Source organism: Protopterus annectens, chromosome 2.part0 (genome assembly GCF_019279795.1).
Source record: "Protopterus annectens isolate FY-2018-M chromosome 2.part0, PAN1.0, whole genome shotgun sequence".
Lineage (NCBI taxonomy): Eukaryota > Metazoa > Chordata > Ceratodontiformes > Protopteridae > Protopterus > Protopterus annectens.
In genome coordinates, this window is record NC_056728.1 from 1632455501 (window position 1) to 1632480814 (window position 25314).

A 25314-nucleotide genomic window follows, 5' to 3' on the forward strand; every position below is an offset into this window, starting at 1 on the left:
CAAGGATATCCTATTCACTGAAGGGTATAATTATGCATTTTTTTAGCATTTAGTCTCAGACCATGGCACCAGTTGTTTGTCATTTTTAGGTCTGTTTGTAGAATGTCAACATTATTTGCAGATTCAATGGTTGTTCCCAGCCTACAGTCAGCGAACTTGGTGAGTCAGAGGTCCCAGACATTGGTATATATTTCTTTCATGTGAAGGCCAAACAAGAGGGATTCCAACACAATGTTCTTACCATAATATTCCATCCGTGTTGTTGATTTCATTCTTGACAGTAGGGTTTCAGTTCTGTCTTCTGAACGGACTTGGCCACTGTAACAAGTGTGCGTCAGCCAGAAAACTCTCGAGCTAAGGTTACCCATAGTGCCTCTCTTCCCTTCCATTCAGACAGAGTTTGTCTGTAGAAAACAAAAGTGGAAGCTTTGTCTGAGCAACTGCCCTACTGAACCAGGACTAGTTCCGGACCACCAGGAGCCTTTGGAAGGAGAAGGAGGGTGGGATATCAAGAATGAATGAAGATCGACAACACAGATTGAACGTTATGGTAAGAACATAATTTCTTTATCTGATGTTGTCAATCTTCATTCATTCATTCATTCATTCATTCATAACAGCTGGGGCAGAGTCCCTAGCTACTTTATGTCCCGGGAGGCTGTATGGAAGGCTATTCTTGAGCACCACAGAACCAAAGAATGCTCTCCCCCTGGAGACCATATCCAATTTGTAATGAGTGATAAAGGTATGAGGGGTAGCCCACGTAACTGCTGCGCAAATGTCATCCATGACTCAGTTCTATTTTAATGACAAACAAAGGTTATACAATCCATTTCGACAAGGTGACTTTGGAAACTGGTTTGCCTAGTCAAGGACATAAAAAGGACAAATAGTTGGTCCGATTTTCTGAAAGGCTTCGTTCTGTCCAAGTAAAAACGCAGTTCTGTGTACATCCAATAAATGCAAACAATATTCTCCTTTGTTTGAAAAATTTGGGAAGAAAACTGACAGGTCAATGGATTGGTTAATATTGGAGTCTGACATGACTTTGGGTAAAATAGAGGGATTAGTCCTAAGTGAGACCCTCTCTTTATGAAAAATGATGCAAGGCCTGCAATTCTTGATGGTCTCCTGGCTGAAGTAATGGCTGCCAGGAATAAGGTCTTCCAAGATAAATTTATATCACACCTGGCTGCTGGCTCAAAAGGCCGACGGGTTAAAGTTTGCAAAACTAAAGTCAAATTCCAAGGTTCAATAGGCTCTTTAAAGGGTGGCTTTAAATGCATAATTCCCTTTAGAAAGGGTTTGCAGAGACAGTGAGATATTTGAAAAAAAGCTTCAAAGCCATTATGGAAATTTGAAATAGCCGTCAAATGAACTCCAACAGTACAAGATGAAACTCCTGATTGGAGTAAAGTTGTCAAATATTCCAACACCTTATTATTTGAAGCTGAAAAAGGGTCTAAGCCTTCTCCTTAAGACCAGATCGCAAATCTGTTCCAGTTGCTTAGATAAAGATTCCTAGTGGATGGTTTATGTGAAGCCAGAAGTATCTTTTGTACTGGGGAAGATAGATTATTCTGCCTGGCATTTACCGGAAGTGTAGGTACCAAGAGGTCAGCTTGAGAGTTCATCCCCTGTGGATGAGACAGGAGTCCCAGAGTTGGGTCCAGAGTCCACGGGCGGTGAACTAGGTGAGACCAAAGAAAGGGGAACTAGACTTGATGGGGCTAATAGGGTGCAATGAGGATCACTTTGCTTCTCAACCGTTGTGCTTTTTTTTTTTTTTAAAAACTGGGGTATTGGGGGAAATGGATGGAAAGGCATAAAGCAGTCCCAGGTGCCAATCGTGGAGAAGAGCATCTCTCAGGGACTCTCCCTGAGGGGGGATTACAGCGAAGTTAGCTGCTGCATTTGTGGTTCATGGGACATGCAAACAGGTCACAGCAAGGCTGACCACAAGGACGAAAGATCTTCTTTGCTACAATGGGATTGAGAGACCACTCGTGAGGCAGGAGAATGCATCTGCTCAGTTTGTCTGCAATCACGCTGTTAACTCCTGGGAATATTCACTGCTAACAAATAGCAGTTGGAGGTGATCACCCATTGCCATACTCTCATGGCTTCTTGAACATCAATGGAAAAGCATACAGGAACATTCCTATCCAAGGAAAAGAAAATGCATCTGTCTTCCAGGCATTCTTGCACGGAATCATGGAGCAGACTTTTGTAAGCTGACTGCTCAGAGAGGAGGCAAAAAGGTCTGCTTGATGAACATATCACAGATATATCAAATCCTGGAATACCCCATGATCTAGTTTCCATTAGTGAGGGTCTGTTTTTGTTCTGCTCAGCTTGTCTGCTGCACAGTTTTGCTCTGACAGAATGCAGGATGTCTGCACAGTGAGACTGTGCTTTAAGTTATATCCCATGCTTACACTTACATGACTAGTATACATAGATGGCAAGACCTGGTCCCCTCTTGCCTGTTTATGTACCACATCCCTAAGGTACTGTAACAACTTGAGGTGGTCCTCGGGATCAGAGATGAGCAAGAGTTGAAGCCTTATATAGCTAAGCATCTCCACTGCTTTGTCTGTTCCTTCTTGGTTTTAGAGAAGACTTTCCTTTTGCTGAATAGCTTACTCATTTTTGGGTCCACCAGGGTGGTTTATTTTTGCCAGTAATCATAGGTTTGACTGTCATAGGTACTGTCTTCTCTATGCAGATACAGATGTGGTTGTACTGAGCTGTACACAAAAGCACTGAATAGGCCTCAGTGTCTTCTGGGTTTAGAGGGGCTTGTAAGTTTAATAACCTATCACTTAGCTTGGAGGTAACTGGCCTTAGCAAAGTTCTTAACAGGTTTGGAGTTTGATGGGCGTTCTAGGTTAGTTTTAATACTAAAGGAGATCATCTTGTGGTCGGATGCTACCAGGGAGAAGTTAATGCATATGAGGAAGCAGCACCCCCCCCCCATGTTAGAGTGTATTAGGTTTAGGATTTTTCTACCTCTAGCTGGGGACCTAACTAGCTGCTTCAGGGCGTTTGCGTTGACAAAATTCAAAAACCTCTGATCAAGTGAATTATGGGTCTTACAAGTCTCCCAGTTTATGGAGGGGTAGTTGAAGTCAAGTATGATGCCAGGCTAAAAGTTGAGATTCCAATAGATTTAGGTAGGAGGTTCAATTATCCAGATGTTAGGAGATCTGTAGCTAGCAAGGACATACTGGGGGTCACACCTATACTTAGTTGGGCATAGAGCAACTCAAACAAGTCATTTTGTTGGACCAGACTAGCAGTGTACTTGTCCTTTATGAACTTTGACCCCACCTCCCTTTATTTTATTCTGAGCTGAAAGGGATCGAAATGCATGAAAGGAATTGTAGCCTTTGACAGTCAGGGTGCTTTCCATGGTTCAAAGCTATGTTTCCATGACCGCTCATATGTCTGCATTTTCCATGGTGAGGGATGGGTCCAGGGAGTGCAGTTATTTATTTAATCTCCTAGTGATGAGCAGCAGTACCTTTAGCTAGTCATGAGTTATGTTGGAGGGTTTAACAACTTAGCATAGCCTAAAAAAGGCACTATGGGAAAATAATTTTTGCGCCAGTATCCAGAAGCCAAGTGGTGACAAGTGCAAACCACCTTTGGCAAAGCATTGTGGTTTGTCATTCATGTCTACCCAAGCAGACAGTTTCTGGCGTCACAACAAGAGGCTGCACTAAACCAATTGCTGAAGTCAATCAATTTTGCTGGTACTGTGGCATCATCGTTGGTGAAGGTATGATGCCACTCAAGGCTAGATTCATACCCCCTGTAACACATTCAGAGAGCTCCATGATACCTCAATGAAGACCATGAATTGAGACATGTCTTAACACGCTGACCTAAGTACATGGTGTGATATGGTGGATCCTGACTCCAGACAGATAGCAAACTGTGATCTTCTCCTTGTTTAGCCTGGTGATGTCTTACAATGGAATCCGCAGTAACTAGAATGTTTGTTTGTGTGGTGTGTTGCCTTATGGGCCTGGAAGCAGGGCTACTATGATTTTCAGAGTTGTGTTGTGCGAGGCGCTTTTTTTTTTTTTTTTTTTTTTGATTGTGTGCTGTGCCACTGACAGTTGCTGTTAGCAGGCCTTGGAGGTTTAGACAGACTAAGTACCTCTGCATATGTGGATCTATGTGTTTGTTCCTTAGTGTTGGTAGTGAGTGTTTTAAGTGTAATGCTGACAACACTGTTTGCATTTTTTGTGTGCGTATGTTTGAGCTTTACCTCCAATGACACTATGTACCTATACTATGTACCTATACCTCTCTCACGTACTTTGTATGTTCTAAAATTAAATGGTTGTCAGTGAATATGCGGCAGTTTCGACACTGCCTCAGGATGTCCATATCCACCAGGTCAGAATCAGAGATGACGGGGTAGTGCCTATCCATTACAACTGATCCTCAGTAGATGGGAAGGAGTAGGGGAGATGCACTTAAGTGAGAACGTTTAGTAATAAGATTATTAAATGATATGCAGTGGTGCTGCCTTCTGTGCAAACGGGCAGTTATTTGAGCAGCTATGACTAGCGAGAGACTGTGGTGAGTGTTTTGTGTAGAGGATTTTAAACTGGAGAGGTTTGCTTAATATACAAGGCACAGGTAACCACAGGATTTTTATACCAGCAGAATGAAAGACTTATACAAGCCTGCACGCCAATCAGATAAACACACAATAAGCTTTTCACCAGCAGTTCCCAACTCAGATGGGGTGGAATCAGATCTCTGCTACTACTACCACCACAGTGTTCAGTTTTGTCTGCAATCACGCTGTTAACTCCTGGGAATATTCATTGCTATCAAATAGCAGTTGGAGGTGATCACGCACTGCCATACTCTCATGGCTTCTTGAACATCAATGGAAAAGCATACAGAAACATTCCTATCCAAGGAAAAGAAAATGCATCTGTCTTCCAGGCATTCTTGCATGGAATCATGGAGCAGACTTTTGCAAGCTGATTGTTCAGAGAGGAGGCAAAACGGTCTGCTTGATGAACATCTCACAGATATACCAAATCCTGGAATACCCCATGATCTAGTTTCCATTAGTGAGGGTCTGTTTTTGGTCTGCTCAGCTTGTGTGCCACACAGTTTTGCTCTAACAGAATGCAGGATGCATGGACAGGGAGAGAGTGCTTTAAACTTACATTCCATGCTTACACTTACATGACTAGTCTATACAGGTACCTGGTCCCCTCTTGCAGGTACCTGGTCCCCTCTTGCCTGTTTATGTACCACATCCCTAAGGTACTGTAACAACTTGAGGTGGTCCTCGGGATCAGAGATGAGCAAGAGTTAAAGCCTTATATAGCTAAGCATCTCCACTTTTATTCTCCTTGTCACTGCTCCCCAAACCAAGTCCATGGAATCTTTATTGACAGACTGTTTTGCAGCAGGAGAGAAGGGAAAAGTACAGTTGTGTACCTACCATAAATGTAGATGTTAGAGTGTATTCACTGTTGCAGTCATTACACTTGGGTTATCCTGCTGGCAGGCTACCTGCAGTTGGCCTGAATTCCAAAGTCCTGGTCCGGCATCGGTTGCTGTTGCCTCTTCCCTGAAGTCAGTGCGCCAGGGGTATACAAGATGCAGCCGACGCCATTTTCTTCAGTTTTTCTTGCCCCAGATGTCCGGTGCCCCCAAAAGGGTAGGCTAAAAACATTGCTTATAAAAGGCAGGCACTAAAATAAACAATACCTTCATCTACAAGCAAATGCACCACATAGGTTGTATAGAATAGATAAGTACAGTTAAGTCCAGCAAAGAAAGGGGGATGGTGGGTGGGTAACCTGGACTGCAACAGTGAATACACTCTAACATCTACATTTATGGTAGGTACACAACTGTACTATGTTCATCGTGTTTCACTGTTTCAGTCATTACACTTGGGTGGAATCCCAAAGCTGAGGTTGGGTGGCTGGGTCTAAATAGAATTAGGAGTGGCTATGAGGCCTTGCAGAACTGCAGTGGCAAAGCCTGCTCTGGATTTGGAGTAAAGAGGAAAGTGGTAGTGCCTGGTAAAAGTGTGCACTGAACTCCAAGTTGCAGCCTCCAAAATTTCCTTGGTTGGTACTCCTCTGAGAAAGGCTGCTGATGTGGCTGCTGCCCTGGTCAAATGTGGCCTAATGCCCTTAGGCACTGATTTGCCATGCTGTGCATAGCAGAAACGAATGTAGTGTCCTATCCATTTTGAAATGGTCTGCTTTGAGATAGCCTTTCCTTGTGATCCTGCAGCATAGGCTCAGTCTTTCTGAAAGCTTTAGTTTTGTCAAAGTAGAAACGTAGCTGTCTGTGTATGTCCAAAGAATGCAGAAGTCACTCCCCTTTATTCTGGGGATTTGGATAAAAAGTAGGCAAATGAATGGTTTGATTAAGGGCCACACTGGATACTACATTTGGCATAAATGTTGGGTTGGTCCTTAGAGAAACCCCTGTCCGGATGGAAAATAAAAGGTTCCACTGCCATTAATGCCTGTAACTCTGAGACTCTTCTTGCTGAAGTTAGGAGCGGAGCGGTTTTCCATAAGAATTTTATCTCAGCTGTATTGGCTGGCTCAAAAGGAGGCAGTGTGAGCTTTTCCAAGACAAAAATTGAGGTCCCATGTAGGTATCGGTGCTCTCCTTGGGGGTCTTATGTTTTTGGCACCTCTCAGGTACTGCCTCAGCAGTGGATGTGAAAAAAATAGGTGGTTCTATATTGTAATGAGCTGAAATGGCAGAGGCATGGATCTTAATTGATGAGAAGGATAGGCCTTTGTCTAACATCTCAGTTAGGTATTGTAAAATCTGAGGAATATTTGGAACAAGTGGGTCAATTCAGTGTGCCCAATTCCAAGCACAGAATCTCTTCCATTTTTCTGCATAAGATTTTCTGGTGCTGGGCCTCCTGGCTTCCAAAATTACATCCATAACTGCTTTAGAGAGAGAGAGATGTGTTCTGAGTGGATATATTATTCGCCATGCAGTCAGATTTAAGGTTCTGAGTTGGCTGTGCAGGATCAGATTGTTTTATTGGGTCAGAAGATGAGGAATTAGAGGTAAAGTCCAGGCTGGGCCTTGAGACAAGCTCTTTAGGACTTGGTGCCAGTGCTAGCGTGGCCAGTCTGGAGCAATCAGAATAATTTTTGGCTTCTCTTGTCTGACCTTTAGGAGTACCTTGGGGAGGAAAGTCATAAACTGTCAGGGTTTTCCAGCTGAATGATAGAGCATCCACATTCCATGCTTGTGTGTGATAAGTCCTTGTGCAGAATCTCTGTAGTTGGCAGTTGTGAGGGGAGGCAAATAGATGTCTGGGCATCCCCATTTCCTTGTTATCATGCTGAAGACTTGTGGATCTAGTTTCCACTCGTGAGGATCCAGGAGGTTTCTGCTTAGTTCGTCTGCCAGAGTATTTCCTTCCTGGCAGGAATTGTGCTTGCAGATGCACTTGATAGGTCAAAGCTGTGTTCCACAAAGTCATGGCTTGTCTGCAGAGGGGGTAGGAATGTGTGCACCCTTGCTTGTTTATGTACCACATGACTGTAGTATGGTCTGTCTTTAGCAATAGTTGTCCTGGATGGAGTAGATCCTTGAAGGTTGTCAGGGCATTCTGTACAGCTAGCATCTCTTTTTGATTGATATGAAGATGTATTCAGAGCACATGGCCTGCAAGCCAAATGCATTTTCCCACCATGTGTGCCCCCCTAGGCATAATCTGATGCATCTGTTAGTGTCTGCCTGGCTGTGGGTAAAGTGAATGGCTGCCCCTTGTTGTGGTGACAGGAGAGTGCCCACTATCGAAACTCCTGTTGCAGGCAGAGAATGAGTATAATTATTGTTTCCAGGCTGTGGCAATGTTGAATCCAAACACTTTTTAGATACCACTGTAGCTTTCTCATACGCAGTCTTGGATATGGAATTAGCAGAATGCAGGATGCCATGAACCCCAACGCCTGCAGAATTTTTCTGACAGGTAACTGGGTTTTTGTTGCCATCATTTGGAAGTAATAAGTCAGTTGCCTTTGTTTGTCTGGTGTGAGATAAGCCATTTGGGCAGTTGTATTTAAGCTTGCACCCAGGAATATTATCTCTTGAGAGGGTACTAGTTTTGATTTCTTTTCATTTACTGTGTACCCTAGGCAAATTAGTAATCTTTTTACAAACGCCAGATGCTTTAGTAGAGCTCTCTGCTTGAATGAGGCAGTCGTCCAAGTAGGGATGTATTTGAATTCCTCTTTGTCTGCAAAATGCAATTACTGGTGCCAGGCATTTTGAGAAGACCCTGGGCACAGTAGATAAGCCAAAGGGCAGTGCTGAGAATTGGTAGTGCATTGAGCCAGCTATGAATCTGAGCTATCTTCTGCAAGACTGTCTGATTGGGACATGCAGGTATGCCTCTGAGGTCCACAGTTATGAGCAAAGCTTTTTTGCCCAGCATGGGCAGAAGTTCTGCAGTGTCAACATTTTGAATTTTGGAACGTCATAGACCGGTCCAGTATTGGTCTCCAGGCTTTGTCCTTTCTGGGTACCAAGAAAAGTCTTGAGTAAAATCCTTGTCCCTGCTCTTGCTGTGGTACTCTTTGAATAGCCCTCATGTCCATGAGAGATGAAATTTGCTTTTGTGCCTCTGCCCATTGATTGTGTGGCAGGTCTGGCATACCTTTTGCCTTTGGGAGGGTGTGAAAGTGGAACCTGTAGCCCTGAGAAACAATATTCAGCACCCATTTGTCCTGGGTGATCATGCGCCAATTTTGTGAGAAAAGTGCTAGCTTTCCCCTAGGGGTGCTGCCAAATAAGTGCTTGGCATTGGCAGTGGGAAGTCATTGGGACCGTTTCCTATATGGTTGTGATTTGTCTTCTCAGTTTTTGGAGGCAGAAGCACCCCATTGTTTAGGCCTGTATGAGCCTTGGGGCTGAGATCTGCCTCTAGGGCGTCTGTATCTGCCTCTTTGTGGCCTGTCTGACACGGGAAAGGACCAATTCTTAGAAGGCCAGTTCCTGCTAAATCTGGGTGGCTGAACCTGTAAGAAATCCTTTACTGTCTGCATTTAACACCTCTTCTGCCTTAACACCAAACAAAGTATCATGCTGTAATGGAGCATCCAATAATTTAGTTTTAACATGATCAGGCAGACTGTTCCTTTAACCAAGCAAGCCTTCGAATGACAGAGCCTGCAACTGCAGCCCTGCAAGAAGCCTCTAATGAATCAAAACCACATTGCAAAGTATGCTTTCCCACTTGTTCAGCTGCATGCAATAAATCCTGCATTTCCTTGTTTTCAGGACATTCAGAGTTTGTCAGCATTTTCTGTTTTAGCAAAGACATTAGGTACTGCTGATATTTAAGCGTGTGAAACTGGCAGTTTAGAGCCCTTACAGCTAAAGTAGCAGAGGTGTAAACTTTTTCCCCCCCATCTGTCCAGTGCTCTAGAATCTCTATCAGAGGGAACAGGGTTTTTTGCAGTGGAAGCCTTGACCCCTTTGGGACCCTGAGATACAATTTCTGGGTCAGCAGCAGGGTTTTTATAAAGAAATTTATGTGAACCTGAAACCCTGTAGTACCTGTCTGGCTTAACTGGTGCAGCGGGTAAAGAATCAGGAGACAGACTGGACTCAGAAAATACATCATCTACAATGTCTAGTACAGGAGGAATAGCAAGAGGTCTGTGTTGAGGCAATAAAAGAAAGTCTGAGCCTTTTCTTGGATTCTGAATAATCTTGACTCTCCCAGTGGAAATGCTCCCTCATGGTGTGCAGGGTTTCCCCAAAAGAAGAGTCCTCAGGAGGAGAGGCTGAAGGGATAGATTCTTCAGCATCAGAGTCCTCATAAGGAGGAAGAGAATATCCCTGTTCTGAAGAGGAATCAGATGAAATAGAACCCTGATCAGAGGAATCATAGTCAGTGTCTTGCCTAGGCCTTTTATCAGGAGGCGGGATGGGAACCCCTGATCAATAATAAGGTCCTCGGCCATTTTAAGCATCTGTTTCTTAGGCATGGATGACTGTCCAGGACAATGCTGTACTTGTTTCTGTCTTTAAAAGGTGTTTTAGACTTTTTCTTTGCTGAAGTGGTCTTGATAGAAAGCTGTGTAGGTCTGAAAACACCCTCAGAAGCCGATGCCTGCTCAGCGGCTCTGGACCCATCTGAGGGAGTAGTTTCCGTAGGCCCAATACCTTGAGTTTCCAGAGGCCTAGTTGTCTCCATGTGCGAGACAGAGGCGGCCTGTGGCTCTGAGATAGCAGGTGTCAGGGGCTGTGAAAGCACCTCACTGAGAACTGGCGGCTGGCTTAGAAGAGGCTTAGTCGTCGGTTTTGGACATCGGATGCCTGTCCTTTTCTTTTTCCTTGTGCTTTTTATGAACTCCAGTCGTCGGCTGTTCCGACGGCATTATATAGTTAAACCTTCGGCCAAAGTAATGGAAAGCAAAATCGTACAGACGCTTAATAGTGCATTGGTTAAATCTAGCACAAAACAGACAACTAGCAACGTCGTGGTCAGGGCCTAGGCAAGGAATACAGTAAGAATGAAAATCCTTATGAAGTATTTGCTTTCCACAAGAAATACAATTGTTAACTTTTACTGACATCGGTCTGGAGCAAGAAAAAAAAAAAGTTTCCCCAACGGGGTACTTAGCTTTATTGAAGACTTTGGATCTGAAATTCAACTTCGAAAATCTCAGGAGTCAGCCAACCAGCACTTGTGAACTGCTTTTGCTTCGGGCACCACGCGGCAAGAAAGACTGAAGAAAATGGCGTCGGCTGTGTCTTGTATACCCCTGGCGCACTGATGTCAGGGAAGAGGCAACAGCAACCGACACCGGACCAGGACTTTGGAATTCAGGCAGACTTCGGGTAGCCTGCCAGCAGGATAATCTAAGTGTAATGACTGCAACCGTGAAACACGATGAACATCCCAGATTCAGGGAAAAGTACAGTTTTGTACCTACCATAAATGTAGATGTCCGATAGATATGCAACTGCAGTCATAACATATGGGTTGTCCTGCCTCAGGCAGCCCTCAGTCGGCCGGATTCCAAAGTCTGGGTCCGACGTCGGCTGATTTCGCATTTCTCTCCGACGTCAGAGCGGCTGGAGTACATAAGCATCAGCCAACGCCATTTTCTTCAGTGTTTGCCCCAGATGCCAGGTGCCCTCCAAGGAAGGCTGTAATCAAATTGGAAGACAAAAACAGGATTCCAGACAAATAAGTAAGCAATAAACAGATACACCATAACAGATATCCCCAGCTAAGAGAAACAGGGATAGGAGTGGACCCAAGGCATAGAGGGGTATGGAGGGAGGGAAAATCCGACTGCAGTTGCATATCTATCGGACATCTACATTTATGGTAGGTACAAAAAGTACAGTTTTGTACCTACCATAAATGTAGATGTCCGATAGGTATGCATCTGCAGTCATAACATATGGGTTGTCCTGCCTCAGGCAGCCCTTCGGTCGGCTGGATTCCAAAGTCTGGGTCTGGCCTCGGCTGATGTCGCACTTCACCCGACGTCATAGCTCCTGGGGTATAAAGGCATCAGCCGACGCCATTTTCCTCAGTGTTTCTTGCCCCAGATGCCAGGTGCCCTCTAGGAAGGCTAAATTTGTTTAAAAGTAGCAAATTCCAAACAGTAGAAATCAAAAAGTATATATATACATATATACATACAAACAAATACACCATAATAGATTCCCCCAGCTAGCTAAGAGAGGGGTATGTACCCTAGGAATACCACAGAGGGGAAGGAGGGTGGGTAATCCTGACTGCAGATGCATACCTATCGGACATCTACATTTATGGTAGGTACAAAACTGTACTATGTCCTTCAAGGATGCATCTGCATTCATAACATATGGGTAGAATACCATAGCCAAACTGGGGGAGGAGGCACTAAGATAATGATGGTGTAGTTAAGATCCCTTGCAAAACTGCAGTTGCAAAACCTGCTCGGGATCTGGAGTATAAAGGCAGATTGTAATGCTTGGCAAATGTATGCACGGAGCTCCAAGTAGCAGCTTCTAAAATGTCTTTGGTAGCCACTCCTCGTAGGAAAGCTGTAGTGGTGGCTGTAGCTCTTGTGGAGTGAGGCCTGATATTTTCAGGAGTTGTCTTTCCATGAAATGAGTAGCAGAATCGAATGCAATTTCCTATCCATTTTGAGATTGTCTGTTTTGAAATTGCTTTTCCTTGCACTCCAGTTGCATATGCTACCAGCAGCTGGTCAGTTTTTCTGCTGGTCTTAGTTCTGTCCAGATAGTAGCGCAGTTGTCTGTACATCCAAGGTGTGCAGTAGTTTTTCCCCCCTGTTCTGTGGGTTAGGGAAGAATGTAGGTAAATGAATAGCTTGGTTCAAGGATACCCTGGATACCACCTTTGGCATGAAAGTAGGATTGGTTCTCAGAGACACTCTATCCTGGTGAAAGATAAGGAAAGGCTGCACTGCCATTAATGCCTGTAACTCGGATACCCTTCTTGCTGAAGTGATTGCTAACAGGAAGGCAGTTTTCCAAGATAAGAACTGTAAGTCTGCTGTTGCTGCTGGTTCAAAAGGGGGAAGTGTTAATTTTTCTAGCACAAAATTGAGATCCCATGCAGGCAGAGGTGGTTTCCTTGGAGGTTTTACATTTTTGATCCCTCTCAAAAATTGTCCGAGGAGAGGATGAGAGAAGACAGGAGGATCCATGTTGTACTCTGCTGAAATTGCTGATGCATGAATATTAATAGGACAGGCCATTGTGCGACAGTTCTGCTAAGTATTCTAGGATGTGCGCTAGGTTTGCCAGTGTGACATTTGTTCCCTTTGCTGCACTCCAAATGAGGAATCTCTTCCATTTGGCTGAATATGTTTTCCTTGTGGAGGGTCTGCGAGCCTCCAGGATAATGTCCTTGACCCTCTGAGATGAAACAGGTTGGTTTTGTTTTATGCAATTTTCCAAGCAGTTAGCTGCAGCGTTTTTAAGTTTGGATGCAGGGTCTTGTAGTTGTTCTGCGTTACAAGTAAAGGCCATAGAGGTAGAGGCCATGAGTTCGTCCGAGACCTGCTTCTCAGTAGCGGGTACCAATGCTGCCTTGGCCAGTCTGGAGCTATCAGAATTACCTTTGGCTGTTCCTCTCTGATCTTCAGTAGAACTTTGTACATCAATGGGAGAGGTGGAAAGGCATAAACTGGGCCTTCCAGCTGAAAGAAAGGGAGTCCACCCTCCAGGCTTGAGGGTGGTATACTCTTGAGCAGAATTTCTTCAGTTGGTGGTTGAGTGGGGAGGCGAACAGGTCTATCTCTGGCATTCCCCATTTCCTTGTTATGGTTTTGAAGATGTCTGGATGCAGCATCCATTCGTGAGCATCCGTGGTAGTTCTGCTTAAGCTGTCTGCTAGTGAATTCTCTTTTCCTGGTACGAATCTGGCCTGCAGTTGAATGTTGAGATTCAGGCCCAAGTTCCACAGGTCCATTGCCATCCGGCAGAAGGTATGAATGTGTGCCTCCCTGTTTGTTGATGTACCACATGACTGTGGTATTGTCCGTCCTTATCAGCAGGTGTCCTTGCTGGAGGAATGATTTGAATCCCTCGATTGCATGCTTCACTGCCAGAATCTCCTTTAAATTTATGTGTAGATTCAGCTGGTCCTGGGACCATGGGCCTTGGATACACTTGTCTTCCATGTGTGCCCCCCAGCCTAGGTCTGAGGCGTCCGTGGTGATGGTCTGCCTTGGATGTGGTTTGTGGAAAGGCAATCCTCTGTTGGTCTGGCAGGCCTGAGCCCACCACAGGAATTCTTTTTTCAGGCATGGAATGATTGGTATCAGGGTTTCTAGACTGTGTCTGTGTTGAGACCATACATTCCTTAGGTACCATTGTAATTTTCTCATATGCAGCCTGGCATGCGGGATCAAGATTATGCAGGATGCCATGTAACCCAGGGCCTGCAGGACTTTCCTTGCAGTAAGCTGAGTTTGTCTTGTTAATGCCATGAAGTAGACTGGTAGTTGTTTTTGTTTTTCTTCTGTGAGAAAAGCCATCTGAGATATTGTGTCCAGCTCTACACCCAAAAATGTTATCCTTTGGGATGGCACTAGTCTTGACTTGTGTATGTTGACTGTGTATCCCAAGGCTTGCAGCAGTTATATGACAAAGGCCAAATACTTTATTATTTTTGTCTTGTTGTCCGCTTGTATTAAGGCAGTCGTCCAGGTATGGGTAGATTTGAATTCCCTGAAGCCTGCAATGTGCAATTACTGATGCCAGGCATTTCATGAATACTCTGGGCACAGTAGATAAGCCAAAGGGCAATGCTGAGAATTGATAATGCTCTGATCCTGCAAGAAATCTGAGGTGTCTTCTGCAATCTGGTCATATAGGGACGTGCAGGTATGCCTCCTTGAGATCTAGAGTCACCAGCCAAGACTCCTTGCCCAACATGGGAAGAAGTTGCTGTAGGGTCAGCATCTTGAATTTTGGAACAATGAGATATGTGTTCAGTGCGGACAAGTCGAGAATAGGCCTCCATTGATTTTTTCTTGGTACAAGGAATAGTCTGGAGTAAAATCCTTGACCTTGCTCCATAGATGGTACCTTTTCTATTGCTCTCATCCTTAGTAAGTTGATGATTTGTTTTAGAGCCTCTGATTTCTGGCTTGGTGGAAGGTTTGGCATTCCTCTCTTTTTTGGTAAAGTGTGGAAGTGAAACCTGTAGCCTTTGTCTATTGTTTGCAAAGTCTATTTGTCTCCTGTAATGCAATGCCAGTTTTTTGAAAATAAAGCTAGCTTTCCGCCCAAGGGTGCTTCCAGTTGTTCCCTGGTAGGCGGAATCAGAGCCAAGTCATTGTGTCTGTCCTGTGGAAGTGGATGCAGTTGCAGCTGTGGCGGCACTTCTCTGGTTGGCAGGTTGCCACTGACGACCCCTGTAGGCACCCCTTGCTTGACCTCTGCCTCTTGGGCGTCTATTTCTGCCTCTCTGTGCTCTGGAGGTGTCTGGAAAGGACCAATTCTTTGAAGGCCAATTTCTGCTGAACCTCGGAGGTTGGACCAACAGAAAATCCTTGACTGTTTGGACAGATTTTGCTTTTTCTTCCACTTTTAGAACCTCCTGTGCAGGGGAGCCAAATAAACTTTGTTTCTCCATAGGGGCATCTAGGAGTTTAGACTTAACATGGTCTGGCAAGGCTTGCTCTTTTAGCCAGGCATGCCTTCGAATCACTGCTCCAGTCATAGCTGATCTAAATGAAGCCTCCAGTGCATCATAGCCACATTTTAGGAAATGATTACTGACCTGCTGAGAGTTGTGTACCAAATCCGGAAGGGACTTACAGTCTAAAGGTTCAGGAGAGGAAAGCTTTTTATTCAGCTGATCTAACAAAAATTCCTGGTACTGTATCATGTGAAATTGACAGTTTAAAGCCCTGGCAGAAAGAGTAGCAGATGTATAAACCTTTTTACCCCATCTCTCTAATGCTCTTGATTCTCTTTCAGAGGGTAGGGGGTTTTTGGCAGAGGCAGCTGCAACACCTTTAGGGCCCTGAGAAATGGTTTCTGGGTCTGCAGCATGGGCCTTATACAAGTGGAAGTGAGAATCCGGGACCCTGTAATATCCGTCAGGTTTGGCAGGGGCCAGGGGAAGAGAATCAGGGGCAGAACTGGCATCATTGTATGCATCATCAACAACTGATAGTACAGGAGGTATGGCTAAAGGCCTATTCTGTGGTAAGTGTAAAAAAGTCCTTAGCCTTTTCCTAGAATCAGAAAAATCCTGACCCTGCCATTGGAAGTGTTCCCTCATTGAGTGTAGAGTTTCCCCAAATGAAAATTCTTCTGGAGGGGAGGCAGAAGGAATGGCGTCTTCTGCATCAGAATCCTCATAAGGTGAGTATGGTCCTTCCTGACGGTCTGATAAATCTGAACAATCCGAGGAATAGTCAGAGGAGAGAGGTTCAGGGGGTTCAGTCCTAGGCCTCTTTTCAGGAGGGGGTTGTGAGGCCCTGTCTGAGTGAGGTTGGGATCCCCTGATCAGAGAAATAAGGTCCTCAGCAAGGCTGAGAATCTGAGAACTTGAGGTAGGTCTGTGAGAGGGAGCTTTTGTAGGCAAGGCCTTGGAAAGTTTAGCTGCTTTAGCCCTGGAGAAGGCCTTGATAGACATAGAAGCAGGGGGTCTAGCTGCCCCATGTGCAGGAGTAGAGATGTCCAACGGAATGGTGTCGGACAAATCTTGTGTGCCTGCTTCTTCGGTAAGAATTTCTGTAGCAGACTCAGCCGAGGCCTGTGTGGCCTCGGTTGTCGGAGGCATGCTTTTGGCCGAAGGGAGAACAGAGGTCTCGGTTTCAGCCAAAACCGAGACACTAGCGGTAGGCCTAACCGTGGTTTCAGCCGAAACCGCGGGCCGCGAGTGACGGTCCTTTTCCTTGCGTTTTTTAGCTAAATGTGTAGTCGGAGTCTCCAACGGCATTTTATATGCAAAAGCGGAGCCAAAAAACTCTTCAGCAAACTCCGACCGACGTCTAAGTGTCCGTCGGTTGAAGGAAGCACAGGCTAAACAAGCTGATACGTCGTGGTCTGGGCCTAAGCAAGGAAGGCAGTAAGAGTGGAAATCCTTATGAGGTATTTGTTTCCCACAAGTTAAACAATTATTTACTTTGTCTGACATCGGCTGAGGCAAGAAAGAGTCCCCAACGGGGTACTTAGCTTTTTTAGAAGTCTTCGGTAGCTGAAAACTCTGGATCTGACCGACCGGCACTTGCGAACAGCTTCTGCTTCGGGCACCGCGCGGCAAGAAAGACTGGGGAAAATGGCGTCGGCTGATGCCTTTATACCCCAGGAGCTATGACGTCGGGTGAAGTGCGACATCAGCAGAGGCCAGACCCAGACTTTGGAATCCGGCCGACCGAAGGGCTGCCTGAGGCAGGACAACCCATATGTTATGACTGCAGATGCATCCTTGAAGGACATCTGGTACTATGTCCTTCAAGAATGCAACTGCAGTCATAACATATGGGTTGAATACCATAGCTTAGCTGGGGGAGGAGGAATGCTCTAGGAAAGAGATGGTGTGGCAATCAAACCCTGCAGGACTGCCGAAGCAAAGCCTGCTCTGGATCTGGAATATAAAGGGAGATTGTAGTGTTTGGAGAATGTATGCACGGAGCTCCATGTAGCAGCTTCTAGAATGTCTTTTGTAGGCACGCCTCTTAAGAATGCTGTAGAGGTGGCTGTAGCTCTGGTGGAATGTGGTCTGACATTGGCTGGAACATTCTTCCCATGGAAGGAATAACAAAATCTGATGCAATGTCCAATCCATTTTGAAATAGTCTGTTTGGAAATTGCTTTTCCTTGTACTCCAGAGGCGTAAGCTACAAAAAGCTGATCAGACTTCCTACTGGTCTTGGTTCTGTCCAGGTAGTAGCGAAGTTGTCTGTGAATGTCCAAGGTATGCAACAGTCGTTCCCCTTTGCTCTCAGGATTGGGGAAGAAAGTAGGCAGGTGAATAGCTTGATTTAAAGAAACCCTAGATACCACCTTTGGCATAAAAGTAGGGTTTGTTCTTAAGGAGACCCTGTCTCTGTGAAAGATTATGAATGGTGGTGTTGCCATTAGGGCCTGTAGTTCCGAAACCCTTCTTACTGAGGTAATTGCCAACAGGAAAGCTGTATTCCATGATAAAAATTGTAAGTCCACTGAAGCTGCTGGCTCAAAGGGAGGTAGAGTCAGTTTTTCTAGGACAAAGTTGAGGTCCCAAGCTGGCACTGGAGCCTTTCTTGGTGGCTTAATGTTCTTGATTCCCCTGAGGAATTGCCTTAACAGAGGATGTGAAAACACAGGCGGATCAGTGTTATATCTAGCTGAGATAGCTGAAGCATGTATCTTTATGGAAGAATATGAGAGTCCATTCTGTAGCATATCTGACAAATATTCCAGGATGAGTGGGATATTCAATAATGATGCATCATGTCCCTTGCTGGTATTCCAAATGCTGAATCTCTTCCATTTTGCTAAGTAAACCTTTCTGGTGGATGGTGTTCGAGCTTCTGTTAATATCCGCTGAACTTCCTTGGAGAGAGATAGATTGAGGTTATTCATGGGATCTCCCAGGCTGTTAGCTGCAGTGTCTGAAGGTTTGGATGCACTGTTTTGAAGTTGTGTTGAGTCAAAAGTAGGGGCCATTGGGGAAGGGCCCACTTTTTGTTGTGACATATGCTCCGTAGTAGTGGGTACCAGTGTTGTCTTGGCCAGTCTGGAGCTATTAGCATCCCCTTCGGCCTCTCTGTTTTGATCTTTAGTAATACTGTGGTCATCAGTGGCAGAGGTGGGAATGCATAGATTTTTAGAAAGTTCCAGTTGAATGAAAGAGCATCTATTTTCCAAGCTTGTGGATGGTATGTCCTTGAACAGAATTTTTGTAGATGATGGTTGAGGTGGGAGGCAAATAGGTCTACTTCTGGCCTGCCCCATGTCGAGGTGAGTTGTGTGAAGATTTCGGATGTAACCTCCACTCGTGTGGATCTATGAAATTCCTGCTTAGGCTGTCCGCCAGCACATTGTCTTTGCCTGGAACAAACTGGGATTGCAACTGTATGTTTAGGCTCAGTGATTTTTCCCAAAGATTCATTGTCAGTCTGCAAAGGGGGTAGGAATGGGTGCCCCCTTGCTTGTTTATGTACCACATCACAGTGGTGTTGTCTTGTCTGTCCGTATCAGTAGATGGCCTTGCTGAAGTTGTTGTCGAAAGGTCTCGATGGCATGCATTACTGCCAGCATTTCCTTTTGGTTTATATGCAGATGTGTTTCCTTTGGAGACCATTGTCCTTATACATCTGCCCTCCATGTGCGCCCCCCATCCAAGGTCTGAGGCGTCTGTGGTCATGGTCTGTGTTATCTGAGGTTTTTTGAATGACATACCTGTGTTTGCCTGGCTTACCGAGGCCCACCATAGGAATTCCTTTTGTAGGCATGGAATGAGCGGTATGGTTGTCTCTAGGTTGTTGCTGTGCTGAGACCATAGGCTTTTTAGGTACCATTGAAGCTTTCTCATGTGTAGTCTTGCTAATGGAACCAGGAGAATGCAGGATGCCATGTAACCCAGGGCCTGTAGGAATCCCCTTGCAGTCATTTGGGTGAGTTTTGCCAAACCTTTGAAATAATGAGTTAACTTCTCTTGCTTGTCTTCTGTCAGGTAAGCCATTTGAGAGGCTGTGTCTAGATTGGCTCCTAAGAAGGTTATTTGCTGGGATGGCTGAAATCTTGACTTTTGGAAGTTGACTGTGTATCCCAGAGCCTGTAGCAATTGTATGACATAGTTCAAGTTTTTTGTCAAAATCAATTTGTCGTCCGCTTGTATGAGGCAGTCGTCCAGGTATGGGTAAATTTGGATCCCCTGGAGCCTGCAATGAGCAATCACTGAAGTCAGGCATTTTGTAAATACTCTGGGTGCAGTAGATAAGCCAAATGGCAATGCTGAGAATTGATAATGCTCTGGCCCTGCAAGAAATCTGAGGTATCTTCTGCAGCTGTGTCTGATAGGGACATGCAGGTATGCCTCCTTGAGGTCCAGAGTAATCAGCCAAGACCCCTTGCCCAGCATGGGAAGGAGTTGCTGTAGAGTCAGCATTTTGAACTTTGGTACTATGAGAAAAGTGTTTAATGCGGACAAATCCAGTATTGGTCTCCATTGAGTTTCTTTTCTTGGAACAAGGAACAGTCTTGAGTAAAACCCCTGGCCTTGTTCTTGTTGTGGAACTCTTTCTATTGCTTTGATCTGAGCAAGCAGAGAAATTTGCTTGATAGCCTCTGCCCTCTGGTTTTGTGGTAGGTTTGGCATGCCTTGTTTTCTTGGTAAGGTATGAAAGTGGAACCTGTAACCTTGGTCTATAAATGTCCAAAATCCATTTGTCCTTTGTCAATCTGTGCCAATTGTCTGAAAACAGAGATAATTTTCCGCCCAAGGGAGCATCTATTTGATCCTTGCTCAGCGGAAGTAGAGGAAAGTCATTGTGATTGTCCCTGTGGGGCAGGGGAAACCCCTGTGTCACTTCTTTGGTTTGCTGGTTGCCATTGTCGTCCCCTGTAAGAACCTCTGTATTGTCCTCTTCCACGGCCACGCCTGTTTTTACCCCTTTGAAATCTTTCAGGATTAGGAAAGGACCAGTTTTTAGAAGGCCAATTCCTGCTGAATCTGGGTGGCTGAACCTGGAGGAAATCTTTGACCGTCTGAACCGATTTTGCTTTTTCCTCGATGGACTTTAACACATCTTTAGCATTAGTACCAAAAAGCTTGTTCTTTTCCAAAGGTGCATCAAGAATTTTGCCTTAACATGATCTGGTAGAGGTTGTTCTTTTAACCATGCATGTCTACGAATGACCGCCCCTGTCATAGCTGCCCTACATGAAGCTTCCAATGCATCATATCCACACTGCAGAAAGTGATTGCTGACTTGCTGAGAAAAAGACTTCCTGTCTAAAGGTTCAGGAGAGGCCAATGTTTTCTGTAAATCATCTAACAGGTAATCCTGATATTGAAACATATGAAAGAGGCAATTCAGAGCTCTCATAGATAAAGTAGTGGAGGTGTAGACCTTTTTCCCCCATCTCTCTAATGACCTAGCTTCCCTGTTGGAAGGCAAGGGATTTTTGGAGGTGGATGCTGAAACCCCTTTAGGTCCCTGAGAAATAGTTTCTAAATCAACAGCATGGGCCCTAAAGAAATGAGAATGCAGGAGGAAGAGTATCCGGGGTAACACTGGAGTCAAGAGTATAGGTCATCCAAAACATCAAGCACAGGAGGTATAGCCAGGGGCCTGTGTTGGGGCTTTTTAAGGAAGGTTCGAAGGCGCTTTCTGGAATCAGAATATTCCTGGCCTTGCCACTTAAAATGTTCCCTCATGGTATGCAGAACTTCCCCAAAAGAAATATCCTCAGGAGGGGAGGCCGAGGGGATGGAATCCTCTGCATCAGAGTCCTCATAGGTCTGGAAGGGCTCTTCCTGGCCATCGGAGTGAACAGAGTCCTCAGAATCTTCATCTGAAGGGATAGGGTCAGAGGGTTCAACCCGGGGCCTCTTATCAGGAGGAGGCTGGGATCCTCTCTCAGGACGGGCCTGTGAACCTCCAATCATGGAAATTAAGTCTGCGGCCATAGTCATGATTTGTGTTTCAGGAGTAGGCTGAGGTAAGGCCTTAACAGTAAGGTGCTTGGTCTTGCTGGCTGCCTTAGCACGTGTGTAGGCCTTAATAGACATGGCCATAGGAGGCCTAGCAGCTCCACGTGCAGGAGTGACCTTATCTACAGCAATGGACTCGGGCATTTCCTCAGTTTCAGTATCCGGATGAAAATCTATAACTGGCGGTGTGGCCTCCGGTATCGGAGATGTTGGTAAAGCGGTGTCTTCGGTTCGTAGCGGTGAAATAACCGTCTCAGGGGGAACCGGAGCACTCGCGGTAGGTTTTGGCGTGGAGTCGGTGGAAGACGCGGGCCGAGGAGGTCGGTCCCGGTCTTTTAGTTTCTTAGGAGTCTGCGATGTCGGAAGTTCCGACGGCATTGTATAAGCAAATTTATCGCCGAAAAAGTCTTCAGTGAACTCCGCCCGGCGTCTAAGAGTGCGCTTATTGAAGCGAGCACAGGCGACACAGGCCGAGACGTCGTGGTCTTGGCCAAGGCAAGGAAGACAGTAAGAGTGGAAATCCTTATGAGGTATTTGTTTACCACAAGACAGACAATTGTTAACTTTTTCAGTAATTTCTGACATAGGCCGAGGCAAGAAAGGTCCCCAACGGGGTACTTAGCTTTTTTGATGACTTCGGATTCGAAGAATACAGGAGCTGACAGACCGGCACTTGCGAACTGCTTCTGCTTCGGGCACCGCGCGGCAAGAAAGACTGAAGAAAATGGCGTTGGCTGATGCTTATGTACTCCAGCCGCTCTGACGTCGGAGAGAAATGCGACATCAGCCAACGTCGGACCCAGACTTTGGAATCCGGCCGACCGAGGGCTGCCTGAGGCAGGACAACCCATATGTTATGACTGCAGTTGCATTCTTGAAGGACATTTTGATATTTCCATCAAGTGACTTCCCTTCTCACAAATTCCAGTCCTGGAATCTGAAAAGATAATGGGTGTTGGTACTAGTACGAGAGAGAGAGAGCAGCTAGCACTGTATCTTTCTCATGTGGAGTCTTGCCAGAAGAATCTTGAGAATCATAGATGCCATGAGACCTAGAATCCGGAGGCATTCCCTTGCAGTTTCTGAAGTTTGAGTGGAAACCCCCTGATACACATCTGTAGAAGAAAACCTCTTTGGGCTGAGGTGTTTAGTGAGGTGGGAGTCAAAAGCAACTTTTGAATGTTATCTTGGAATCCCAGCTTTCACATGAGATCTCTCACCCAAGAGAGATTTCAGACATTTTGAAAAAGACTGCAAATTAAAATAAGCAAGTTATCTAAAAATGGAAAAATACATCTCACCGAAGGCTACAGGGTGTCCATAACTACTGCTAGACACAACATGCATGGAGCTGTAGATAGCCCAAAGGGTAAGGCAGAGAACAGAAAATGTGATCCAGGCACAGCAAACCTTAAGAAATGTCCAAAATCTGGATGGACAGGAATGTGATGTGTATTTTAAATCTAATGTTATCCCATCTTCCAGATCTGAATTTTTTGTGAGACTGTGAAATGAAAGTATTTTTGAACTTGAGCACCATCAAAAACTGGTTTAGGAAACAAAGGTCCAGAAGTGGTCTGCAGGCATTTTCTTTTTTTGGCACCAGAAATACTCTTGAATAGAAATCTCTCCCAAATAGGGAAGGAGGAACAGTTTATGTTATCCTCTGAGAATGCATGTGCTATAGGCCAGGAAAGATTTCATTACACTGCCATTTGTACCCCTGCTGAAAGAGGCTGAGAAACCATTGGTCTAAAACAATCTGTTGCCATAGAGAGAAATAAAAGTTCAGGGCAGAGTCCCTTAATGTAGTCATTCTGACTGACTGTCTACTTAGTAGCAATATGGCTGAAATTGTAGGTTTTGTTTCTTGCCAAAATTGGGTGAGAAAGCAGAAAAAAATTTTGGAAAAAAAAAAAAAGCAGAGAAGGGGGCTGAAACGGATTCCCTGTGTAAGCTTACCTCTCATCACATTTTTTGATAAGCTCTGCAGCAGAACATCCAAGAACTAAATTTGTATCCAAAGGTGAATCTAAAATTTAATTTTACCATCCTCTGGAAGGTTTTGAGAATGCAGCCAAGCAAACCTCCTTAGTATAGTGCCAATGGCAACAGCCCTGGATGATGCATTTAAAGAGTCACAAACACAAACACTGAATAGTGACCTCAGAAATAAAAAGAAACAAAACCACACACAGCAAATTTTCCTCAAAAGGAAGGAGCAACAGATACCATCTGTAAAAATAGGAGGAACATTTTAATAATAAACTTAACATACAAGCCTGACAATTCAAAATTCTGAAAATTAAAGTAGCAGAAACATGCAACCCCCCCCCCCCCAAGTATATTGATTGTTTAACCATCCTTGCCAGAAGGGAAAGGATTGGAGTTAACAAAATGCTAAACCGCAGCTTGACTGACTGAAGCTATAGCTACTGGTTCAGGTCTGGGATGAGTATAAAGAAAATTAAGACCGAGAAACTTTGTACATTCAATCTGCTTTCCTAGGTTCAGCAGGATAGCTATCAGGGAAACCATAGGCTATGACAAAATACCCTCCAGTGGTGGCAGCACTGAGGGGATGTTTGAAGTGTTCCAACTAAAATTTCCAGAACCTCCATACTGTTTTTGAGGGACTGAGAAACATCAGTGTTCATCATCAATCATCAACATCAACCCAGTGTTCATCATCAATCATCATCATCAACCCCCTCCCATCTTCTACATGGAGTTGGGGGTTGTGTCAACTGTAGTCATCTCTCTCGGTTCTATGCCACTATCCTACCTTCTTTGACAGTCATGCCTGACTAATGCAGGTCTTCTCTCACACAGTCAAGCTCTTTGTTGGACTCATTTCCTCTTGCCTTCCTCCTCTCTGGGACATCAATCCACTGAAGGACTGCCTGAATCAGCTTTCTCGGGACCATGTCATATGCTTTCTCCAAGTCTAGGGATGCCCTAGCTTTTGCGCAACTGTCTGTCTCACTGCAAACACTGGGTCAGTTCTACTGCATCCTGATCTGAATCCAAATGGCTCATCTCCCATCTTACTTTTATGACTCTGCATATTCACGTATCAATCTCCAGAACTTTCATGCAGTGTGACAGGAGTTTGAAACCTCTGTACTAACCACAGTTGTTAATCTCCCCTATGTTCTTGTACATACTGGCACTAGTATATACACATTTATATGGGAAACACCTTTTTCAACATACTGTTAGGAGCACCATAAAATAATTTCTCCCCTACCTCACCCAAAATCTTGATATCTGCAGTGACCTCATCTGAGCCTGCTGCTTTTCCAGACTTCACTTTCCTTAGCACTGTTCTTACTTCTATTTAACACTGTTCTTACTTCTATGGTGGTCTCCTCTTCTCATAGTAGGCTGTGTCTGGGGCAGTACAGCTTCTGTGGGGTTGTCTTCATCCAGAAGCTGCTCAAAGTACTCCTTCCATCAGTCTTTGATGTCCCATGGTCTGGAGAGCAGGCTGTTGCTGGCATCCCTTATGAAAGATGTCTGACCACCTTGTTTAACTTAGTCTTTTCCCTGCAACCTGATAGAGGGTTTGTTTGTGCAATATACTGTTTCACTTTTACAGAAGCTGGAAGAGTGCCTCTGATGCCTTGTCCTTTGCTATTACAGCTCCTTAGTTAGCCTCTTTGTTATCTAACCAGTATTCCTTTTTAGCCTGGTCCATTTTTTCTGTCTCCCACTTTTCCCTACACTCTAATTTTGATGATCTACTGTACTTCTGGATTCTACCACAAACTTTCCATATGTACATTATTTCCTTACCTGGAGTTGGCCTCATACCTGTTCTGTAGTCCTCACACAAGCTGTTTTGAGGTGCTGCTGTTCAACTCCACCTATTTCTCCTTTTTCCTGAGGTGCTGCAGCTCAAATTAATTCCTTGAACTCCTGTGCCTTCTCTCCAGTCAATGCCAAAGTCTTTAGCCTAGTCTCTGTTGATGTTAGAGCTTTCCCCGACCACTGCTTGCAGCTGATTGCGGCAACCAGTGGTTTATGATGTGGGCTCACCGTTTCATTTCACTAGGGAGGACTTTGCAAATCGCCGATTCTACTCCAGTGCCCTTTCCTTACTAGGAGGAAGTCTATCATAGTTGCATGCTGGCCAC

General features: G+C 44.9%; 1 protein-coding gene across 1 annotated transcript in view; it reads right to left on the reverse strand.

Moving 5' to 3' along the window:
* The window catches only part of FBXO8 (F-box protein 8), a 361063-nt gene that overhangs the window by 273181 nt on the left and 62568 nt on the right, over window positions 1-25314 (reverse strand). The gene's annotated exons all lie outside the window — the stretch shown is intronic.